The sequence below is a fragment of the Trachemys scripta genome, chromosome 2 (genome assembly GCF_013100865.1).
Source record: "Trachemys scripta elegans isolate TJP31775 chromosome 2, CAS_Tse_1.0, whole genome shotgun sequence".
Lineage (NCBI taxonomy): Eukaryota > Metazoa > Chordata > Testudines > Emydidae > Trachemys > Trachemys scripta.
In genome coordinates this window covers 10,007,158-10,026,518 of record NC_048299.1, presented here as the reverse complement: position 1 = coordinate 10,026,518, position 19,361 = coordinate 10,007,158, and the positions used below count along the sequence as shown (strand labels likewise).

At 46.5% G+C, this 19,361-nt stretch overlaps 1 long non-coding RNA gene across 1 annotated transcript in view; it reads right to left on the bottom strand.

Annotated features, from left to right (window-relative positions):
• Positions 1-19,169, bottom strand: part of LOC117871976 — a 34,864-nt gene extending 15,695 nt beyond the window's left edge. Inside the window, exons 1-2 of the long non-coding RNA XR_004644371.1 lie at positions 19,034-19,169; positions 11,034-11,180 (exon numbers count right to left, since the gene is read on the bottom strand). This is a non-coding gene — a long non-coding RNA (uncharacterized LOC117871976). The remainder of the gene's footprint in view (positions 1-11,033; positions 11,181-19,033) is intronic.
• Between the last annotated feature and the right edge of the window lie 192 nt (positions 19,170-19,361).

Below are 19,361 nucleotides of genomic sequence, written 5' to 3'. Positions count from 1 at the left end.
GGGAAGTAGTGGAAGCTCCATCATTTGAGACATTAAAACTAGGCTGGACAAAATACCAGAAAATGTATTGTAGGAAACAATCCTGCAATGTTTAAATGACACAAGTAAAGCAGGTGCATATATGAGCTACAACCAACATATTTGCTTCTTTGATGCTTTTGTCCAAAATTCTTGATTATCACTACAAAAGTTTTTTCTCTTAATTAATTAGCCTCTTAGAGTTGGTAGGACAACTCCCACCTTTTCATGTTCTCTGTATGTGTGTATATATATCTCCTTACTATATGTTCCATTCTATGCATCCGATGAAGTGGGCTGTAGCCCACGAAAGCTTATGCTCAAATAAATTTGTTCGTCTCTAAGGTGCCACAAGTACTCCTGTTCTTTTTTCAGATTTATGAACTTCTACAGACAGACCTCTCCCAGTCTGACTACATTAAGTCTCATAAATAATCAGGATCCTGAATAACATTAGGCTGTTGAACAAACACCAAAATACGTGAATTACATTTCCTCTGGATACGCTCCAAACCTTCCACTCTTTTGACGAAAATAAAAGTTCCTTGCGCAAGCGTGAGAGGCAAACACTTAGCATTTTCCAATTCACTTTGAGGAACATCTTGGTTTTTTAGTCATGATTTGCAACTGCTTCCCGTCACAGGACATAATAGGATTCAGAGGTCACTTTGGGGCATGGGGATCTAGGAACAGATCTTCCCATCCCCAGAGGGGAAAAAAAAAAACCCATGCAGAAGCCAGGCAGAAAAATCCAGAGGTTTGAATTTATAGCATAATCTATACATTGTTCTGTGGCAGGTGAGTTAATTCCCAGCAGAATGGCAAAGACTTTTTCCCTCCCAACCTGCTGATGGTCCAAGATCTGTGTGGATTTCCTATGATTCTCAAGCCAGCCACTGAAGCTTAGTTTTTCCTAACTGGTCTTCCCCAATGGGAAACCATGATCCTGCTAAGTTTCCACTAGTGATGGCCATAGATTCTACCTTCCAGAGGACATTAACACAGGCATGTCAAACATTTTTATGCTGAAATATCCCTAAATTACTGAAGCGGGGAAGGGTCTATGCTACAGGAAACAATGATCTTACCACCTATGATCCCCCAAGTTGCCCATCAAAACAGGGGACCCCAATTTTGTGGTTTACCTGCAAATAAGTTTCTACGGGGAGAAAGGGAGTATTCTGGTGGTCTTCCGCTCTCCTGACATGACCCTCATCTCACTACAGATCTGTTCTAATGAATTTATCTCCCCGCTGCCAGCAGAACTGGAGGTGAGCCTAATTTTGCTCCTGGAGTTCTCAGAACAGGAAAAAACTCATTCCAAAGTCATCTCAGGGCCTGTGAGAATATCCCCCGTTGGTAGTCTGAGAATCCAATTAATGAGCTAAGCTTTGTAGGGTTGGTGGGGCTCCCTTGGAAATACACCCGGGTGGGATGTTTTCATGGATGTGGACGGGGGACTGACTAACACAGCAGCCCATGGTGCATCTTCATTTTTTGGTGCTCTCTGCAGAGGTATAAAGATTTCAAAGATTCAGAGAGCAGAGGAAGAAAACCCCCATATGAAGGAAAACAGTGAAATACTCTTGACCACTGCTAGCAACAAAACAGCCTCTCAAGGGCAAAAGGAAATAAGTTAAGAAGGGAGCTTAAGGAAGCAGTGAAATCTCACACACAATCACGGTATGCTTAGTCCTTTCCCCCAAATAGCCGCTGTGTACTCTCTCTCTCTTTCTGGGAAACATATCCCAGATAATGAAATCCTATCAGATGGACATTAATGAGCCTCAATGGGCTTATTTTCCCTATGCTGTTTGCCAGCACAGAACCTTTGAAATGTGTAGCCGAGTAAAAATAATATAGGGGATATTAGTCCCCCATAGACAGTAACTGAGCATGAATCTCAGCCTTGTGCAGCTAGCGCCTCCCCCCCCCCGTTATCAGCCATGAAGGATAACTGTGTAAATCCTACCAGCATTAAGGGGTAGACTTTAAACTCTGCAGGTTCTTTCAGGGTGGAATTTACCCCCTCAGTGTTCAGAGGGCCAGCACAAGCCTACACATGGGGGGGAGGGATAGCTCAGTGGTTTGAGCATTGGCCTGCTAAACCCAGGGTTGAGAGTTCAATCCTTGAGGGAGCCACCTAGGGATCTGGGGCAAAATCAGTACTTGGTCCTGCTATTGAAGGCAGGGGGCTGGACTCGATGACCTTTCAAGGTCCCTTCCAGTTCTAGGAGATAGGAAATCCCATTTGAGACCCCAAATAGGACTTAAATGATGCATAAGCTTTGGGCTAAGCCTCTGTACACCCTCAGCCATTAATGGAGGAGTAAGTGGGCGTGTTTCATAGAACAAGACGTAATGTGTCACTGACATGATGCTGCCAATTCCACTGCCGTAAAAGTTGCTACCTTCATATTCCCTGCAGCTGGAATCACTGCACACTTTGGTTAGCTGGGCAAGGTCACTCCAAAGTCTGTTACTTTCCATTATGATACGTTTTTTAAAAAAAATCCTTCCCATGTCCAGCAGGCAGAGATACCCGGTTTACAGGAATCCCAAATATTGGTAGTTGCCTTATGTCACTGTATAGACGGGAGCTTTATCTACTGTGCAACACACACAGCCCTGATTTAGCATGAGAGGGACAGAAAGGTACCAAACCAGAACTAAAGAACATGGTTTTTCTTGTATTGGCCAGTGTAAACTGGAAAAATACATGCCATAGTGTAAGACGTCCACACCTACTATTGAGGGGACAGACGTGTGGCAAAATACACTGTGGACACAGTTCAAGAACATTTTATCCTAGTGCAGATAATACCCACCTACTCCTGTCAAAGATATTGAGAACGTAGGAATAGGCTGCATAAATGCTGGTTGTGCAACTTAGACTAAACTGCGCCTTTAGCTGCCCAGGCTGACCATGCACATTATTATTAATCAGTTGTCACTTTATGTTCATCTGTCTTTGTTTCATAGATTTTAAGGCCACAGCAGACTACTATGATCAACTAGGCTGACCGCCTGCACTGCACAGACCATAGAATCCCAATCAGTGATTCCTGCCTCAAGCCATATCACTTGTGGTTAAGCTAAAATATAGCTCTTAGACAGTCACATAGTCTTTATTTAGAGACACCATGTGCTGGACAATTAATTTACCACATCCCTTTGCAACCTATTCCAGTGGTTCTACCTTGAACCACTTCCCCCTTTTCAGCATGGGTCTGTCGGTTCATGTAGAGGGCTCAGCAAGTATCCCTTAGGAGGATGAAAATACCCGGTGAAAGTAAACACAGAGATCCAGTAAATGTTTGCCTCTCAGATCCCAAGCCAAACCCTGGCTGCTGACCAGCGACTAAGCAGGTGGCAAGCTCTGATAGTTCTCTTTCCCTTTGCTTCCTTTCAAACTTCCTTTCTCGTACCAACTCCTCCCTCATTCCTCCCATTGCCCCCTCTCCCTGTTCCTATCCCAACATCAGCAACCACAAAACACACAACTAGCTCAGCTGTGCCAATCATCACCACGTACATTTGCTTGTGTGTCATGTTCCCGTCCTTGTTCCTTTGTCTCCTTTTGTGTCTTTCAGATGGTGAAGCTCCCTGAAGCAGGTCATCAAAGGTAGCTAGGTGCCCCTCTGCCATGAATCCAGTGCCTAAATACTGGGCCCGTGTCCTTAACTGCGTTTGTGTAATGCATAGCACAATGGGGCCTTGACCCTGTCCGGGAAGTATGCTAATAAAAATGTTATATAATCATTATAATAATAAACACCTATCCCTGTGGTTCACAGCTTGAGATGCACTCTACTGCCCACTGAGGAATCTGAGAAGCAGGCTGAGCCAATGTTTGCATTCAGAGAGCCGACCCGCTTCTTTGAGGTATCTGGTGGAGTTTGTTCAAGTCCGCTAAATCCTATTATCTGGATCGTCTTTCTGAATACAGTCAGTCATCCAGCAGCACTTCATCTTCTCTTCGCACTGACAATCCAGGCATTATTGTGAGGCACATTAATTACGGGGACAGACTCCATTATGTTGGGTGTTTGCAGAGCACGGCTTAACCTCGGGTGGTGAGCTGCATCTCAGACAACAAGCCTACCTAAAGTAGGGCTCATGCTTACAGGAACAAACCCTGAAGCCCCTATTTAGTGCCTGTAAGCCCACCTCTGCCAGCTCCTTCTTTCTCTTCACAGAGTGAGGGGGCCGTGTGGGCTCATCTCTCACAGCCATGGGATGAGGAGGTGCATAATTTTCCTTTGCCCCTGTCCCCATGCTGCTCTGCCACCCCCACCCCTGGAGACCTTCACTCCCCTCCACACAGGGCAGCAGCGGGCAGCCAGCGAGATTTCCCTCCCTCCTCACTAGCTGTGGAAGTAGGGTGTGGGATCAGTGGCTGCCCGCTGTTCATTGTGGGCCTGATCCATCTCTCCTGGAAGCCAATGGCAGTCTCTTCATTTACGCCAACGGGAGCCAGAGCAAGCCCTAGTTACACATCCTTCTCGCTTTGCTCTCTCTCCTCTTATACATGGCAATAATCTTGTCAGCGGTGAGGCTGATGGGGGGAAAGGGAGGGGCCAGTCCTGAGGCTGACTTTTATCCTAAAGCCATCAGTGAGCTGCGTCATTGCTCGGATTTTATATGCCATTTGAACAGGAAACTCCTTCTGGTGCCCTCTCATTTAGATCACCCACAAAATGTCGTCCACTGTCCTTTAACTTACGTGCCACATAGTGTGTCAGTGCTGGGCCTCGATTCCACCACGTCCTGGCTCCCTCTCATCCCACCAGCTGCTTCTTTAACTCAATCTACATGTCGCTAGATATTGATATTTTAAGGGAACTTGCATTGTTGTCCGTTGATTTAAGTCCAGTTTTGCTTAGCCTAGGCTTGTGTTTCTGAATGGGTTTGCCTTTTTTAAGATACTTGTTTCCAAGCCCTCCTATCAGCGTAGGTAGCATCTTCACTGAAGCGCTAGAGCAGTGCACCTGCACTGACGCACCATTTAAATGTAGGCCTGCCTTGATACTAAAAGCCCTGGATTTAGGTCAATGGGAATCTCTTCACTAGTGTCAGTCTGGGTTACATCCTGGCCCACTTGCATCATATCTCCTCAGTGAGATGAGGGGGAGATGGAAAAATGGAAGGGACTGTGAAGAGAATCCTTTCTTACTGGGGAGGTTAAGATAGAACTGTGAAGATAAGAACGGCCACACTGGGTAAGACCAATGGTTCATTTAGCCCAGTATCCTGTCTTCTGACAGTGGCCGGTGCCACCTGCGTCAGAGGGAATGAACAGAACAGGGCAATTATACAGTAATCCATCCCCTATTGTCCAGTCCCCACTTCAGGCAATTGGAGGTTTAGGGACACCTGGAGCATGGGATTGCATCCCTGGCCATGTTGGCTAATAGGCATTGATTGATCTATCCTCCATAAATCTGTGTAGTTCTTTTTGGATCCCGTTTATACTTTTGGCCTTCACGACATCCTCTGGCAATGAGTACCGCAGGTTGACTGTGCGTTGTATGAAGAAATACTTCCTTATGTTTGCTTTTAAACCTGCTGCCTATTAAATGCACTGGGTGACCCCTAGTACTAGTGTGATGTGACGGGGTAAATAACACTTCCCTATTCACTTTCTCCACACCAGTCATGATTATATAGACCCCTGTCATATCCCCCTTTACTCATCTCCCTTTTAAGCTAAGTCCCAGTCTTTTTAATCTCTCCTCCTATGGAAGCTGTTCCGTACCCCTAGCCATTCTTATTACCCTTTTCTGCACCTTTTCCAATTCTATTCTATCTTTTTTTGAGATCAGACACCAGAACTGCACTCAGTATTGAACGTGTTGGCGTACCATGGATTTATACAGTGGCATATTAGCTTTCTTGATTGCCACTGAACACTGAGTGGATATTTTCAGGGAACTATCCATGATGACTCCAAGATCTCTTTCTTGAGAAGTGACAGCTGATTTAGACCCCACCGTTTTGTACGTATAGTTGGGATTATTTTTCCATGGTGCATTACTTTGAACTTCAACATTCAATTTCATCCGCCATTTTGTCGCCCGGTTTAATGAGAGAGCAGGCTGCAAAATGGACAAATGAGATCATATGGGAAAGATGGAAACTTTTATTTTTTCCCCTGGCTCTCAGCTCTATTTCCCGGAGGGAAAGTCAGGATCTAGTACAAATAAGTGATTCTCGTATTTAAAGCCGTGCATCTGAGGCCTAGGTGAATCCTTTCACTTGGGCAAGGTCTTGTTATGGATCCTTTGGTTCTCCATGCTGCTGTTTCTGTGGGGATGAAGGGCTATGATAACTTGTGGTCCGACAAACAGCCCCGGGGGCATGCAAGTGGGGTCACCACTGCTCGAGCCTGGAGAGAGTAACTGATCTCCTCCCATAAAAGAATATTGTTTTATGGTATCTCAAGCTGCAATGACTTCTAGAGAGTTTGTGTTGATCAGTGTCATCTAGTGAGGAGGGGGAGCTGGTTACAGTGTTTATCCCACTTTTAATGAATTGGCTCCTCTGCTCGTGGCTTTCCTGGTGTCATCACATTCTCATTAAGAGACGTAGAAAAACAATATGAAAGTGCACCTCTCACTCCTGGAATGTGCTATTGGCTTCTAATGAATAGGACTCTGAGGACATGAAGGGGATTGAGAAAGAGAGAGAGGAGGAGCTGTCAGAGGCAAAAGAAGAAGACTGGCCCTGAGGGATGAGTGGGGAAAGGGGAGGATGAGGGATCTGGGGAACTGTAAGAATGGGCACAAAGGGCCCGGTCCTGGAAGGTGCCGGATGCTCCCATGGAAGTTGAAAGACATTGAGGTTGCTCAGCATCTTGCAGGTTTGTGTTCAAAGTGAATGAAAGTATCCAAAATGGCCCTGGAATGACAGTGTACATTGTGCCTCTACTAACACAGAGCACAAGCACCGTGGGGAGGGTTTGCCAGGGCCACAGATTGCCGTGACTGGGATCGTTGCCGCTCACAAAAGTGCTGCACAAGCAAGAGCAACAGCGAAGGGAAGCAACAGGGCAGATGAGGGTTACGCCCCCTGCATTGACAGCGTGACGAGGCAGCAGAACACCAGGAGATCTGCGGAACCTGGGACAGCATGACCATGCACAGGCTGCAGTGGGTCCTGGAAGTGATGCCAAGGAGCACATGGCATGTGTGGTGCTGTGCGATGGCTATGCCGTGGCCGTCTCTTTAACCTCTGCCTGGAGAAAGAGATCACTGAACTAGGGACTCAACGGGGCTGGGCTCGGTTCCCAGCTCTGCTACATACTCACCGTGTGATACTTGGCAAGTCAATGAACCTCTCTGTGCCTCAGTTTCCAGTTTGCAAAATCAGATCAAAATCTCCCACCCTTTTGTCCATTGAGATTGCAAGCTCCTTCGGGCAAGCTCTGTCTCTGACCATGCCTTTGTACAGCTTCTAGCACAGGGGTGGGCAAACTATGGCATCCATTTAATCTGGCCCTCAGCTCCAGACGGGGAGTGGAATCAGTGGTTTGCCCTGCTCCAGCACTCCAGCCGGGGAGCATGGTCGGCGGTTTGCCCCACTTTGTGCGGATCCCAGAAAGCAGCTGGCATGACCCTCCACCGGCTCTTATATAGTACGTGGAGGCGTATCCAGACAGTTTGGTTTGCTGCCCTGTCTGCAGGCGCAGAGCTGTCTGGCTGCGCCTGGGAGCTGGAGGGGGGACACGCTTCCGGGAACTGCTTGTGGTAAGCGCTTCCTGGAGCCTGCACCTCTGAGCCCCCCCCGTCCCTCGGTCCCCAATCCCCTGCCACAGCCCTGATCCCCCTCCTGTCCTCTGAACCCCTTGATCCCAGCCATGAGCCCTCTCTTGTATCCCAAACTCCTCATCCCCAGCCCCACCCCAGAGCCCGCACCCCCACCAGAGTCCTCACCCCTCCTGTGCCCCAACAGTCTGCCCCATCCCTATCCCCCTCCCGCCTTCTGAACCCATTGGTCCTAGCCTGGAGCCCCCCCCCTGCACCCCAAACTCCTAATCCCCAGCTCCACCCCAGAGCCCTCACCCCCCGAACCCCAACCCAGGGCCCCCTCCCGCAGCCTGAACTCCTCATTTTTTCACTTTGTTTTGTGGGTGGAGCTTGGGACAGTAGCACCACCTTTTTAGTTCCACTCTGACCTCTGCCCCAAAGTAACGTTAACCACACTACAGGTCTCTTGTCCTTATCGTTACCCCACACTCTTTGTTTTCCCAAGCCGCCCTTTCCCTTGAAAACCACCGCATTTCCCTGCCATTTGTCCTTACGGAATGTGCTACTGAGGCTCTGTGGCTAGGGTGACCAGAATGCAAGTGTGAAAAAATCAGGACAGGGGGTGAGGGGGTAACAGGAGCCTATATAAGAAAAAGAGCCAAAAATCAGGACTGTCCCTATAAAATCGGGACATCTGGTCACCTTGTCTGTGGCGTGAATCCCCTGCACAAAGCCCCTGTACAGTTGTATCACCTGGAGACACACAGCTGCATTGCAAGATGCTTGTCTTACTCGAATCTAATCAAATCTAATACATTCATCACCAGGGCATCTGAGCCCTCAGTGCACGGCTGCACCATTTGAGGAAATCAGAGGGTGTCAGACTTTTGGCAAAGGGCCACGCTCCTTTTTGGGGTGGCTCTGCATGCTGCAAGACCAGGGAGTGAGCCGGTGTGAAGCTGAGCTTGCATCACGGGCAATCATCACAGACTGAAGGATGTTGGTGTCTCTTGCCTGTCTTTGTCCAAATACAAGCAGCTTTGGCTGCATTCATCCTTGCTTGTGCAACGGATGGAACAATCACGTTCACACAGTGCAACAGAAATGTGCGTTTGTGTGCGCACATATGTGCATGCAGGTCTTGGTTAATCCTGTGGCTAAGCACAGTGCGTGCTATTGACATGCCGTTGCCAGGAAACCAGGCAATAGCACATACCCACAAGACAGTAACCAACACCCAATCTCAACATATGCCTTTGTCACATCCGGAAGGTGCAACGCTGGCTCACTTTGTTACCACTTCCTCTCTCCCCTTCCCCCGTCCCCAGTTCCTCCGGTGCCGGGGGAAATATGACAAGATCTTACCAATCTTTCAAATCACAGATGTGTACAAAAGCCTACTTTTAGAGTCGTTGAAATGTGCCATTACTCTACCTAAAGATACAGGGGCAAATCTGTAGCTGGTGTAAACTGGCACAACTCCATTATCCTGAGTGGAGCTATGCTGATTAACGCCCGCTGAAGAATGGGCCTTGGTGTATTAATGTAGATGGGGTAAATGGGTCCAAAGAATCAAAGGTGTTAACATAACCCCGTCACTGTCCAGCATTAAACAGATTTAAACAAGGATCGAGGTTTGATACACAGACACTTCTGCCTGCCTAGTACCATGGCAAATACACCTTTAAAATCCCTTTATAACCTTGTAGGAATGATACAGCAAAGAAGGGAAAACAATTAAAGCATTTGAAATGTAAAGCATAAGATAAGGTTTTCATTTTAAGTTACTTAAGATGTGCTGGAGCTGTTCTTGCTGCTCTTGTTAAAGTCTGACCCCGTTTCCTAGAAGACAAATACACACACAAAAGGGGAAAGAAAAGACTAGCAAAGATAGAAAATGCAACTTGCACTTTGCAGCCTCATTGCCGGAGAACCACAGCACTTATCAGCCACTCTGAGATCTGGCAAACTTGTACCAGCATTGGGTTGTTTAGGGCATTGCTTTTAGCTGCCTCTCTCTGGCCCAGTCTGATCAGGACATCTTTTTATGATTAGAATGGTGAAGGCCTGGGGTCACAGGAGATGGTGGGGTGGGCAGCCATGATGGTGAACCTCGTTCCAGTGATCAATTTTTCTCCCCGAAGTCTCTTACTTTAAGGACCCCAAAAGGGAGTGATAGGTGAAAAAGCCCATCCTTTCATTATTTTCTCCACCAATTAGGCCTAGTTTCTGAAACACCAGTGTTGGTTCACTGATTTCTGGTTCCTCACTTTTCTCTTGTTTACCAAGCATGATCTTTACACAGTCCTTGAGTTATATAAGGAGGACTTTTTGTACGGACTAATTCAATCCTTCTGTCTCATTTTTGCACCTTTTCCCCCATCAACATTTGCTATTGTGGGAGGGATAGCTCAGTGGTTTGAGCATTGGCCTGCTAAACCCAGGGTTGTGAATTCAATCCTTGAGGGGGGATCTGGGGCAAAATCAGTACTTGGTCCTGCTAGTGAAGGCAGCGGGCTGGACTTGATGACCTTTCAAGGTCCCTTCCAGTTCTAGAAGATGGGATATCTCCATTAATTATTATTGTGACCAGGGCAGCTCCAGGCACCAGCGCACTAAGCGCGTGCCTGGGGCGGCAAGCCACGGGGGGCGGCGTGCCGGTCTCCGTGAGGGCGGCAGTCAGGCTGCCTTCGGCGGCATGCCTGCTGGAGGTCCACCGGTCCCGTGGTTTCAGCGGTAATTCGGTGGTGGGTACGCCGAAGGCGTGGGACCAGTGGACCTCCCGCAGGCATGCCACCAAATCTGTGTTACCAGCGGACCTCCTGCAGGCATGCCACCAAAAGCCGCCTGACTGCCGTGCTTGGGGCGGCAAAATAAATAGAGCCACCCCGATTGTGACATTTTATGAACTTTCCCATGCTTTGTACAGTTGAACTCACAATTAGGGAACATTTGTAGGCCTAGTTATTACAACAGTCCACAATGCATAACAATCATTGCACGGGGGGTCACTTGTTTTCTTTTACCATTTAACTGGTAGCTTGTTTTAACTGCTTCATTGCGGCTGCATGGATTAGGTTGGTGGGTCAAAATGCACCAGCAATGCTACTCCATGTACCTGACATGTCAAATTGAGATTGAAAGAATGCTGCCACATTCTAGTACCACACAGGAGTTGCAGTGGAAAATGGAAACCAAAGGCTTAATTTTGTGGCATCAATTATATGTTGATATTGGTATGAATTCCAGCATCGGCCAATAACTTACATTTTAGAAGAAACTCACTGGTATGAGGAAGACGCTCCAGCCAGCTGAGATCTAGCTGACAACTTTGGACAGTGCCAGAGTTCTGCACTGAGGCTGCTTCAAAGAGATGATCCAAATCAGGGCTGTGTGAAATCTGGGTGACAAAACCTGTGGAAATCAGCATAGTTCTAATAACCTCAATGGAGATATTGAGGAGGATTTACAACTGGTGAGGATCGGCCCTTCATCTGTTCATGGGTGACATGGGTAAGAAAAACATTAAATCCCTATTTAAAACTCTCCTAAAGAAAATAACAATGGCTTATTCACCTTCCAGGTTTTTTACAATGAATGAACTAGGGTTTCATTAGCATGGTCACTGGTTTGTCATGCCCGGCATTCCTGGCAGCGTTGTGTCATCTTACACAACACAATGAGCGGGAGAAATTGGTCAGCTTCCCTACAATGCACTACACACAGGAAATTCTCAAGGATAACTGTTGCAAAATGTAATTGCTTTTAGAAAAAAAAGCAGTTGACCTTTCGAATGCTGGCATTTCCCAGCTTGCTGGAGAAATGGAATGCTGTGGAAGACATATCTATAAAAAATAATACACATACCTGCAGGGACTGTCTTTTTGTGCTGTGTTTGTACAGCACCTAGCACAATGGCATCCTGGTCCATGATTGGGACTCTTAGGTGCTACCATAATACAAATAATAAATAATAACAACTCCTCTGGAGGGGCCCACGGGGAGGAGAATCAGGCTGTTTCCTAACTCTTCTCATGGATGAGGCTAGTCGGTTCTTGTTCCCACTCGCTATCTCTCGCCAAAATTGCTTACCAGTGAAGCCTGCCAACATGTGTTGTGTGAATCCTGGCAGTGGATATACTGATGGATATTGGTCAGGACATTGGCATTCCTGTCAGTTCCCTGTAGTCTACAAGCAGGCAGCAGGTCATGTGCCCCACTTTCCCCATTGCAAGAGGTTTCCCCCCTGGGCTCTTCCACTCCCTGAATTTTCCTGAGTGGAGGCAAGAATCTGCCCCCAGACAAAGGATGGATATCCAGGTGCAGTACGGGCAGCTATAGCCTTTCTCTGCTGCAATCTACTCCATTCCCTCAGGTGAAGAGGTGTCTGTCAGGAGAGCTGGCTGAGTGCTGAAGATCTCCTGGCTGACACCAGCCCCTTCCTGGGTTTGAGGGTCCAAGAAACATGTCACATGTGCCTTAAGGGAGGATGCAAGTCAGTGTTGATGCCTAGCATGGACTGATTTACAAGGCACTTGTGCTACTATATCAGTTTGAAGACAATAACTCCTGCTATTGTCATGTCACATGAGAGGAGAAAAATGAAGGGATCATATAGTACTTCCGGATCTATTAAATCCTGGCAGTGCAGCTCCTATCTGCTCTTACATCCGGATTCCGGTGCCTGTGTCAGGCTAGTCATGAGAAGACATTTTGGAGTAAGAAATTCTTCAGTGTTATTGTGTCCTACTGCATTTTATATTTCATGGGATGGACACTGTGGCCATATTCTCAGAACTGCAGAGATACAACCTGAAAAGCAAACCAGAACCAAAGTCTCTGCTGCTTTTCCCCAGTGAATTTGGCTTTATGTCTGTGGTAAGATGAGGACCATAAACCCTTGGTATCAGAGGCCTGGTATGGGGCCTGAGGCCTGAACTGAAGTATTGGTCAAGACATTGCTAACATAAAGCAAAGTTAGGCTGTGAACCAGAGGCAGGCCCTGCTCACAGAAGTTGGCAAGAGGAAGGCTGCTAAAAGCACATATATACATGTAAGCCCTAATAGATGAACGTATGCCAGGATGGCACCAGAACAGCCTGGTACGAACACATCCCACACAGATAACAAGGAACAGGCAGACCCAGCCTAAAGACAGTATAAAAGGACAATATGATTGATAGACAATATGATGGATAGATAATATGAAAGGACAATATGATGGATAGACAATATGAAATGACAATACGATGGATAGACAGTATGATGGATAGACTTGTTTGTTCGAACCAACCTGTACCAGGAGAAAGGCAACACCCTAATGCACAGAGGGGCTGTATCTCAATGCATTCAATGAGGCATAACCTGTTTGTACCTGTGTATAAGAATGCATCCCTGAGTTGATGTCTTTGTCTGGCCTAGGGGGCAGAGGCAAATCCCGCCACTGGCTGAGCTGGTCCATTGTCAGGGAGCACATATGTACTAGCAGAACTGTAGACATCTGATCCGGAGACTAGAGACTGTCTTTCGTTTGACAATAAACCTAGCCGGGTGCCTTCATGCCTTATTAGAGTCTGTGGTCACTGGACGGTTCACTTGAGATCTGCTGTGCCAGCGATCTGCGCAGAGCTGGGACAGCACACAGGGAGAACACACATGCACGCAACCGACTGTTATCAACATTGAACAGAGCAGAGTACCACACAGGTGACGTCTGAGGACAATGTCCATCAGATGCCTCATGAGAAGCAATCTATTATACAATAATTCTGGGCACTTATTGGCCCAAATTCTTCACTGGTGGTAAAAGGGCTCAACTCTGTCAAATAAAGGGATGTTTCACCCCCTTGCGCTCACAAAGAAGTTGGCCCTTCTTCAGGTCTGTCTTTTATTACTCAGAAACTGTTGAGTATGGAAATGACTGTCCAGAGGCCAGTTCTCCGTCCAGGTGTTCTCTATCCAGGTGTTCACACCACAAAAAACACTACTACTGGTGCACATTGGCAAACTCTAGGCTGCCTTTGTCTGCTACTGTTTTCCCGTTATGACTGTCAGCTCACTGAGGCAGGGACCATGTCTTCTATGCCTTCATATGTAGGACCAACCAGTGCCAAATGCTAAAAAATAAGAATTATTATAAGTAGAGCTCTTAGAACCACCTACGGTTAAGGTTGCCCAATGCTCTCCAGCATAATACTGCATTCTCAGTCTTTGCCAACTTAACCATTGGGGCTGAAATGCTCCATGCTGGGTGTCTGCCTTGCGCTGAATTTTTTTTTTTTTTTGGAAACTTTCAGCAAAAATGGTTCTGCCATTTCCAAAAACAAGACTAGGGGAAAATACTTCATGTTGCCCATCTTTAAAAAAAAGCCTTACAGCTGTTTTATAGAGACTCTCTAGCGCCTCCAGGCTTTGGAGCAGTGACTTGACATTTGGATCACCCTAATTCACTGATAAGCCTTTTGGCATTCCTGTGAAAAACCACCCAAATTTGGCCAAGCTACAAGCCTTTGAAAAATCACAGTTTGCATATGTTCAGTAGACACTCGTTGGCGTTTGGCAGCTAAATACTTAGGAGAGTCAGTGTGTACCAGATCTGCTCCATCCTGGGGCTTCAGGAGCAGAGCAGGTTCCTGCAATTGGCAGTCCTGGGCCCTTGTGGCACCAGAAGTGGAATCAGGGCGACTGTCTCTCCTGAGCTCTAAATACCCTTTTTGCTGGCAGCCAAGTAGCATGAAGAAGGAGGAATAGGAAAAGTTAGGCTTTCTGTGTGTAACAATGTAGTACTATATGGATAGGGTGACCAGACAGCAAACGTGAAAAAGCGCGACGTGTGGGGGGAGTTATAGGAGCCTATATAAGAAAAAGACCCAAAAATCGGGATTGTCCCTGTAAAATCGGGACACCTGGTCACCCTATATATGGAGGGAGGGATAGCTCAGTGGTTTGCACGTTGACCTGCTAAGTCAAAGGTTTTGAGCTCAATCCTTGAGGGGGCTATTTAGGGATCTGGGGCAAAAATCTGTCTGGGGATTGGTCCTGCTTTGAGGAGAGGGTTGGACTAGATGACCTCCTGAGGTCCCTTCCAACCCTGATATTCTATGATTCAGTAAAGGCCCACAGAACTTGCTGGGCATGTATAAATGGACTTAGTTACTGCTCTCTTAACAAGTAGGAGAGGGATTAGGGTGACCAGATGTCCTGATTTTATAGGGACAGACCTGATATTTGGGGCTTTGCCTTATATAGGTGCCCCCCAACCTTTGTCCTGATTTTTCACACTTGCTATCTGGTCACCCTACGAGGGATACCTGCTCACTAGAAAGCAAGCTGAAGCCAACAAAGGGCCAGCAACCTGATTTCAGTCCCAGTAGTGTAAATCTGGATTAACACTGTCATCGGTGGATTTACTCCAGCTAAACACTGGTGTAACTGCGAGCAGAATCTGGACCAAAGCACAGCTTGGATTTATAATAAAAAGCATATAGTGAACTCCCATACTGAAGGCCCAACTCTGCTGCCGCTGCCTTTGGACAGTCGGGAGGAGTTGTCAGTGGCTCCAACGCTGTGTGTAGTAAAATCACCAGAGCAATTGCCAATTACCCACTATAGCTGCACTGCCTATCAGATCTGGCTTGGGGGCAAACCACTGCCTCAGTTTCCCCCCATGAGCTCCCCAATAATTTAAACATAGACTTTAATTTGTCAAGAAACACCCTTTCTTGGGTGGCGGATGAAACTTCCCCTGGGGGAGCCTCGTTCCCTGTCCCACCTCTTCCGCCCATGGCCCTGCCCACACTCCACTCCTGCTCTGCCTCAGGCCCCGCCCTCTCCTCTGCTCAGCCCCCTCCCCGCTCAGCACCCCCCGCTGCTGCTCACTGAATCCCTCCTCTCCTCCACCCCCATCCCCCATAGGGGTGGGGGGTTGAGGAGGGACACAACAAGTGGTGGGTGGCGAGGGTGTGTCATAGGGGTAAGGGGAGGAGGAGAGAAGGGCCACAGCAGGGGGGGTTCATGGGGAAAAGGGTGGAGGAGAGAAGGGACGTGGTGAGCGGCAGGGACCTCTGGAGATGAGGGGGGTGGAGTGGAGGAGAGGAGGGAATCACCAGGCCGTGGCGGATGGTGGGGGTGTCGGGAAAGGGGCGGAGCAGGGAGGGGAAGAGACGGAGTGCAGGTGGGGCCACCACAGCCCAGCTGGGTCGTCAGCAGCTGCATCAGGGGAGGCTTAGCATATGGGGTCTAGGTTTATTAACAAAGTTCACAAGGAAACTTGAGAACTCCCAGCCACAACCCTGGCCGTAGGGCTCCTTAGTCTTGTCGCTTGAGGCTTTCCACTAGCAGGTTTGCTCTCTATCAAGCAGCAACTCCCACGGCTTCCTATCTGGTATCTTCCCTCTCTCTCTCTGACTCTCTATAGGATCCTCTTATCTGGAGGCCTGATGAAGCCACATGAGCTGTGGTGATATTGCTCTCTTTCTCCATGTCCATTGCCATCTGGGGAGGTGAGCTAAACGTGTCAGGTGGGGTGGACCCACCTCCCATTGAAGGACCAGTCACATCACGACATGCCTGAAAATGTTTGGCTGGTAAAGTCACGGGATCATTCTACTCCTTCTAAAGAATAACTGTAGCTTGCTGAATGAAGTGTGCCTTTTTACTTTGATCACCTGGGCCTCCGGGACAGTGTGCATCCCCACCCCCACCTTTGACTTTACACTCCCCTCACATAAGTGGAAAATTCCCAGAGATGCAATGTTCACTTTGTGGACAGACGAAAACACATTTTAAATGAGAGCCCAGTATCATGTTTCTCATTCAAATGGTAGGGATATCTCAGCAATTAAGCATATCAGGGATGATAGAACAGACTCTTGCATGAAGCAAATGAACTCATTTGTTTTCTGAGGGTTTGTCCGCTTGGAGCAGTAATGTGGACTATGGATTGTGATTTCTAAACCATATTAACATGGTGCACATTAATTGGTCTGTGTAGACCCTGCTGGTGTGCACAGAAGGTTCCCTAGTGTGCTTTAACACCGTACTACATTAATTATTTAGCAGGAGAGGTGGGGTTGCTCGCTAGTATCTGGGTATATCAGAGCAAATCAATTCCCTGCCATTGCAGGGGCCTCGGGCACTGGTACACCGCAGTGCTTTCTGTTCTCTTCTTGTGGCACACAATATTTTAGTCTTCTGAGGGCTGTAATACTTTGATCTAATTCAGGTTGTTGGGTTCACTGCAGGGCTGGTGGGTGAAATTTAGTGGCCTGTTGTATACAGGAAGTCAGGCTGATGTGCTGGTCCCTTCTGGCCTTAAACGCTCTGACTTTTATGCAGGTGGGATTTGAGGCAGATAAGATAGGATTGTAGCTTTAAATGGTATATCATAATATTCCAGAGGTATCATCTGAAAATAGAGATTTCTTCCCCTGCCTTTATCTCATAAATTCCTTCCGACTGCTACCAGCTTTTGTACTCTAACTCTGTATTATTTATTTGTTTGTTTGTTTGTTTGTTTTGTTTGTTTGCACTGGGATAGCATGTAGGAACTCCAGTTATGGGCCAGAACCCCACAGTGGTAGGCATCGTACAAACCCAGAACAAAAGCAGGCCCAAAGAGCTTACAATCTAAGTAAAAGACAAGAGACAGGTGGATGCAAGTGGACAGAGGGGGAGCTCGAGGAAACAAGGAGGCAATAACTCTAAATGCCTTATCTAACGTTAAATTGGTTTGGGAGGCAGTTTGTGAGAAAGATGCTGCACATGAGAAAGTCCATTGTTTAAACTGTAGCTAATACTGAATTTATTTTCTGTGCTGTATTGCCCTTGCTGCACGTGGGTGGCTTAATTTGGTGTCTGTTTTGTTTGTGGGTCATATTAACCCTTGCTGCAATCAGAAAGATAACACCAAGGATTAATTTCTAATTTTTTCTTTTCTTTTCTTTCTTTTTTTTTGTTTTGTTTCATTGGTGCAGGTCTGGTGTATAGGCGTGTTATATAATACTAAGAAATAAAGCCTGTCATAAAGAAAACCAAGCACGTCTGCTGAACAGAAGGTACGAGACCACAGTACAATAGATTGCAAACAGTTTAGCATCTGGATTTTGATTTTTTTTAAAAGTCAGCATTTTACATTAAATAAGATTTAAAAGCTCTTTATACAAAACCTCCTTGACTGTATAACATTATCTGTGTGTGTATCTGTCAGTGGTGGGTTTATTTTTCTTTTTTCATATACATAGTATGTGCTGTGCCAGTTTAAAAGTCTCAAATGGCGCGTAGGTATGATTTAGAAATTTACAGCAATACATATTTATAGTAAGCTTTTTTTCTTCTTTTTTAAGAAGAAGGAAAAAATTAGGCTGGTTTTAAATTTTTTTTCCCACGCCCTGAATCAGGATCAACTCACATAAAAACTTTGAAGCCAGTATCTGAAAAACGAAGAGACTTTGACTTAGAGAACAGTGAATTGCCAGACTTTAAAGTGCACATAGATCTGATAACGTAGGGAGTTAAACCAATGGAATTACACGGGTCTTAAAGCGGTAACAGCCGAGGCTCTTAGACCTTTTGCACTTAAAGATGTTTTGGCATCATTGGAAGATGAATTCCCTATGCAAAATAAAGCACATCGTTTTCGTCTCCCTCTCTGGCCAGGACTGTTTATCTGCAGCAGCAGAAGCCAGTCTCCCTGGTGACAGCAAGGACAGCTGTCCTTTGGAAGAGAAGGGTTAAAGAAAAGTGTGTCTACTACTTTCTCTGCAGGACTTGGGCAAGTAGATCCCAGAGTGGCTTATTTACTGCTAATAGGGGTGTCACCTGGGGAAGATTTGAGAGACCCTAACAGTCCTTACAAGGACATAATATGGGTGTATAGAATATAGGCTATTTGTTATATATATGTATGTATATACTTATATATATTACAAGCACGTAAGCAACAAGTGCAACACACACACACATTGTGCCAGATTCTGATCTCAATTACACCAATAAAAAACAGAATAACTCCATTGTCTGCAATTGAATCATTTCTGATCATAGTTACACATTTTTAAAGCCTCCAAATTACTTCAGTCGAGTTATTTTAGATTGACACTGGGATAGCAAAATTGACACTGCCTGCCTGGTTTAAAATACGATACAATGTGATCTTTACAGTCTCTGGAGTGCACTTTTAGCTGTCGGTTTTATTTACCCACTTTCAGTTGTCACAGCCAGCCTCTGCTGAAACTGAGACCGATTAAAACACAAGCCTGCACAGATACCTTGTTTTTTGGCTGAGTCCAAAAAGGGAGAAATCCTGTAAAACCTTGCAGCCCAACTTGCATGCACATAGAGGGTAACCAAATGATGGTAAAACTCCCGAGGCACCCCTAAGCACTCTTTTATAAGGATTTTAAAAAGCCTCTTAAAAACGGCAGCAGAGATCGGAGTCTCTGAGGGGAGGGGAAGAGAGGGGAAAAAAAAGAGAAGAAAAAACTTTGGCACGCATGTAGTGCCTTACATCAATCTATGTAGATGTTCTTTCCTCCTTTTGTGTAACACCCCTTTCCTCCAACAGACCACCCAAAGCCCTATAAATAATCCAAGAAC